Consider the following 5,735-nt stretch of genomic DNA (forward strand, 5'->3'; position numbering starts at 1 on the left):
GAAACTAGACTCATATACATATCTACTAATTTTTTTCTAGAATTTTTTACTTGGCCAATTAGTACAATTTATTAGTTAAAGTTTCCCCTGTTTCAAAACTCGACTGCACTGACCTCTTTTTACTACGAACCATGTTTCTTCCTGTACAAAATTCATATGACTAAGTAGTTTGTTTCTCTTAAAACTGGATTCAACAAGGATTCTAACCATATAAATTAAACCTTCTAATTAGTTTTGTACAATTTATGGTGAATTTCCAAAGTTGAAATAGGGGATCCAAAAATTACTCTGACCCTATTTCACTAAAACTCAGATATCTTATAAAATATAATACATTTACCTGTTTTGCTTATTCCATAAGAAAATATACATAATAAGCTTTAATTTCATATATTATTCATCTTCAAACTATTTTTCTACAATTTTTAGTGATCTTTCAAAGTTACGTCATTTCATTATTTGAATCTGTTTTAGGTTACTTTCACATTTTCATAATTTTCATGTGATAATCACCATTCAATCATACATATTATTAAACATGTATATCATCGGCTATTTTATTAGCTAATCACTAGCAAGTATTTACACATCATTCATTGTTCATATTATACCAAAATTAGCTAAGTTTCTATACATGCCACACCCAAAACAAAACGTCTAATTATACCGAGTTATTTCTTTGATAGTGTGATCGGCCTCCGACGTTTCCTTCGATCCCCGAGTGACTAGATAAGTACTATAAGAATAAGAAAATAAAGAGATTAAGCACTAGGCTTAATAAGCTTTCAAGCAAATAAATCTCAACATTCAACATAATGGATAATTATGCATAATATCATCTAACATCATAAATTTCTTTACTTCTCAATTTCTATCTTCTTCTTTATTTCCTTACCTTCTTTCTTACCTGACCTTTCCTTTTTCATAAGTATAATCTACTTTTCCTTTGCTGTTAATTCAATGTAATTTAACTCGTATCCTGACCCGCTGAACCACTCGGAATACTAAGGATACTAGGTCGCTCTCGCTCATCAATATCTCGCCAATGCCATGTCTTTGACATGGACTTACATGAATTATTCTCGTCCCCAATGCCATATATAATATGGACTTACATGGCTCAATCCTGTCTCCAAATCCATATTTCTAATATGGACTTACATGGCTCATTTCGCTCTCGTCTGTCAACCCTAATATCCTAACATTCTTAGGGTTCAACCGGCTTTCTAACACTTTTCCTCTGTCACTTCACCTTAAATTCGACTTTAAATATTTTCATAACATAAATATATAAATGCTGGAAATTGAAAATAATAATGTAAAATAAAAGAATATTGCATTTATTTATCAGAACCTACCTTGATACAAAATGTGACTAAACTTTACAATTTAGTCCTTTACTTTTTCTTTTCCCCGATCTACTCCCGAATTTTGTTCTTTTTGATCTATAATAGCAAATTTAACTTATTTAATATTCACATTTATTAAAACAGTCCTTGACCCAAACTTTGGCAAAATTATATTTTTACCCCTAAACTTTCACATATTTGCACTTTTGCCCCAAGGCTCGTAAATTAAACTTCATCCTATTTTCTTATGTTTTATGACATGCTGATCATTTTCCCCTTCTATGGCAATATCAAAATCACACTCTAACATATACTTATGACTATTGGTATTTTTTTCCAATTTAAGCCCTTACTCGTTTTCACTTAAAACCGAGTAGCATAAGTTGTTTAACATAATTTAAAACCTCATATTCTATCATAAAACACTAAATACACAAATTTCAGCCATTGGTATTTTTCCAAATATGAACCCTAGGTTGAATTATTATTAGAATAAGCTTAATCAAGTTACCGGGACTCCAAAAACGTAAAGATCATTAAAAACAGGGTTTGGAATCACTTACTATGAAGCTTGAAAGTTGAAGAAACCCCAGCTATGGATGAGAGCAAAAATCAGCAGAAACTAATTGAGAAGATGACCATTTTTGTGTTATTTTTCCCTTTTTAATTCATTTAATATCCAAATGACCAAATTACCCCCTCCTTACTAAACTTTCAAAAATTCCTTCCATGTCCTAATTTTTGTCCATGAACTTAAAATTGGTCAAATTGTTATTTAAACCCTCCTAATTAATATTCCAAAGTAATTTCATACTAAAAACTTCTAGAATGCAAGTTTTACAAATTATTCGATTTAGTCCCTAACCTCAACTTAAGCACTTTATGCATAGAATTTCATCACGAAATTTTCACACAATCATGAAATCATACCATGAACCCCAAAATAATAATAAAATAAATTTTTCTACCTCGGATTATGGTTTCGCAACCACTATTCCGTTTAGGCCCTATTTCGGGATATTACATTTGTCCTCCCTTTTAGGGATTTTCGTCCCGAAAATCTTACCTGTGAAGAGATTTGGATTTTTATGCAAGAAAACTTAAAGAACATGAAACTAAAGAAATTCAACAAGAAAATCTAAAGCAAAAAATATAAAAGGAACAAACTTTAGCTGATTTAAAGTAAAAGAAACTGAAATACATTAAACCATAACTAAAAATGTCTTACAACCAAGTTACAAGGACTGAAAGTGTAAATAAACCTAAGTTACAGTGATAACTAACTTAAATAACACTAAGAAAAAGAAGTAAATGCAGAAAAATAAACTCTAAAACTAAGAAAGAAGAAGAGAAAATGAAAACTCTAGAAAAGTTACAGAAAAAAACTAAGAGAAAACCTAGAGAAACTAAGGTTAAAATTAAACTAATGTGTCTCTCTCCTCATTAGCGAAAATTGGTTGTTTTAGGTTGACTACTGATGAATTTTTGTTTTCAAAATTACCCCTACAAGGGCCTTGGGTGATTGGTGGATCTGGTGAACAAAGACTACCCTTTTGTCCAATTTTTTCCCCTTCATGATGTCAGTGTTGCAATACCCAGAAAAGGATATTACGATACCTCAGGTAGTTTCGAACCATTGGGTCTTCTTTGCAGGGCGGATATTGCAGTACCCAAAGTGGATATTGCGATACCACTGAAGAGTGGTCCTTAATCTTCCATACTGTTGGAAGTATCGTGATTCCAAGGTATGGATATCGTGATCCCTTTCTTTTGGTGTCGTTTTCACTCATTTTCAACCTCCAAAATGTCTCTACACTACTCAACCACATGTTACACCCCCCCAAATGGCACAATTAGCCTAATTGGGTTACAAAATGAGTAAAAATGAGACATTTACATTTATTAACTAAAAATCTAAAAATTACGAAAAATATGAAAAAGATGCTATTTTGCTCGAAAATAAGCTCCTTAAGAATACTTTGCTCAAGATGCAGATCAAACTCCCCACACTTAACTCTTTGCTTATCCTCTAGCAAACACATCAAACATGCAAAAGACAAGACAACTCTTGGACTAAATCAGACAATTAAGTCAGATAGTGGTAAAACATCAAACTCATATGAGAAGTACCTCACATACAACTTAAGAGTGATATCTAGTTAACTTGTTTATTCCTAATGCAAACATAATTAGTTCACTAAGTTAAAATGTCAATAGATGTAGAGGCAATGGAAATGAACATAGGTACAAGTGTTATCCATCAAAATAAATTATGCGGACCGCTCATAGATATTTAAAAAGAATTGCTCATGTTTATTCAAACAAATGCAGCTATTCACGAATTATTACGTTAGTGAATTATTCAGGTGCCAAAGGTCTTCTAGGCTTGTAACATTCTGAGGCTTAGGATGGTTTGGAATTCAAACAATAGATACTCAAAACAGGTTCAAGCACTATAAACGGTCAAGCACATTATATTGATCCCTACTTGTCCCTAATTTATTTACAAGCTCACCTCTTTATTTCTCATTCTATTGCCTACCTTATTTTTCCAAAATGTTAGAAGGTATTACACGAGATGAGTACTTACAAAATTTATAATTGTGAATCGAAATATTTTCATTTTTGAGCTTAATTTTGATTTATCTTTCTTTTTCTTTATTTTTCACTCTTTTGTTCACCCATTTTTTTAACATACTAATTCATGTAATCCTTTCTTCTTTTTTTAGACAATGCCACCATAATGTTTCTACCTAGCCCTTAATGTCTATGGGTCAATGTCCATTACATAGTGCATTTAAATAATAGGACAAAGAATGATTGAGTACTAGACTCGTTTAGGCTCGAGGCTTTATTATTAAGGCTTACAAGAAAAGGGTACTCGAGGCTCAAATATATAGGAACTAGGGGTACATAGCAACAGGTAAGCTTTTAGGCTCTAGGCTATTTCAAGCAATGCCAAAGATTCATCCTATTATTCATCCTACTTCACATCCTATGATTTGTATACTTTATTCATCCTATGGTACACTTTATACATTTTCATTTAGGTTATTACCTCTAATTTATTATACACATTAACTATTTGAACTAATTAGTCTACAATTAAGAATAAGAAATTATTTAATATCATTCAAAATTTACAAATTTGGCAATTCTATGTACTTATTCAATATGTACAACTAGCAACTTATTTCCTAGTTATAGTTCAAGACCTTGCAATTACACAAAATAAAAATGACAAATATTTTTGGAATTTTGTATTTTTTTTTTAAAAAGGCAAAAAATTAAAATAACACACAAAATGGTATAAAAGCAAGAAAAATAAAACACATAAAACTATGTGCACCACCCACACTTAGACTACACATTATCCCCAATGTGTCCCAAAAAAATAAGAGGCTACTGGACTTCCCTAGAATAGAGCGTCAAACTAGCTCGGGGGTCTACCTCCTCATTGAAGCTCGTAATGTTGTGTAGTATTTCAAGGTAATTCGTTGCATATAAAAAAACACACAAATAAAAACAATAACAACCAAACAGAATATGAAAAATAAAAATAGCAAGAAAAAATCCAAAAGTAGTTTATAGTTTACATGCCGCATAAAAAATAAAAATAAAGTGAAATGCAAAAACATGTACCTAATACAAGTCATCCTCGAGAACCTCACTCGATCCCGCAATTCCCTTGCCTTTCTCCCTCACAACTAACCATGCGGAAGACATCTCAGGTCTGTGACTAGTCTCACGATTGACGAGGCCCCCCGTGGGTCGTTGCGTGGATGCAAAAGCACACTGGAAATTATTGTCACAGGATGTGAAGTCATCATCCTTAGGCACCTCATCATCCTCTTCCTCTTCAACTTCCTCTTCTTACACCTTCATGACTGTATTGCCCTCAAATGAATCGTTTGATTATTTGGGCCATTGTAAAATATGTGCCCCTTGGCTTGCCATGAAGGTGTCCACGAATGGTTTCATGGCCTCCAGTAGTCTCATATTGTAATGCACATCTCTGCTCAGCCTACATTCCCACTATATAGGCTCATCATTAGTGTGCTTTTTAGCACTTTTCTTCTTCACCACTAGAGGCACTTCCATTTTGTTTTTGCGTCACTAGTTCCATTCTTATATTTGCTTCTTATGTAACTCTTGGAATTGGCGGAGTAGGGTATCTCCAATAATGATCGTAGCCGAGTGATGAAATTACTCGGTAGTTTCTATCACCACTCTAGCTCTACGGCACAAATCTGTGATTAGGTGAGGAAAATATATGTTGACTTTTACCCGATATACACTTTTTGATCTCCTTGTTTACCCAAGTCTCAAGGCTAACTCTTTTTCGCTGCAAACTATAATACAACAAAGCAGCACAAAACACATTAA

General features: G+C 32.7%; 1 long non-coding RNA gene across 1 annotated transcript; it reads right to left on the minus strand.

The window, feature by feature from the left end:
* Window positions 1-529: 529 nt before the first annotated feature.
* LOC128293965 (uncharacterized) lies at window positions 530-1,439 on the minus strand. Its single transcript, XR_008284127.1, has 2 exons — window positions 1,359-1,439; window positions 530-736 (listed from the first exon to the last, which is right to left on the minus strand). It is a non-coding gene; the product is annotated as an uncharacterized LOC128293965 (long non-coding RNA).
* Window positions 1,440-5,735: the final 4,296 nt, after the last annotated feature.

This window comes from Gossypium arboreum, chromosome 6 (assembly GCF_025698485.1).
Source record: "Gossypium arboreum isolate Shixiya-1 chromosome 6, ASM2569848v2, whole genome shotgun sequence".
In the NCBI taxonomy this organism is placed as follows: Eukaryota; Viridiplantae; Streptophyta; class Magnoliopsida; order Malvales; family Malvaceae; genus Gossypium; species Gossypium arboreum.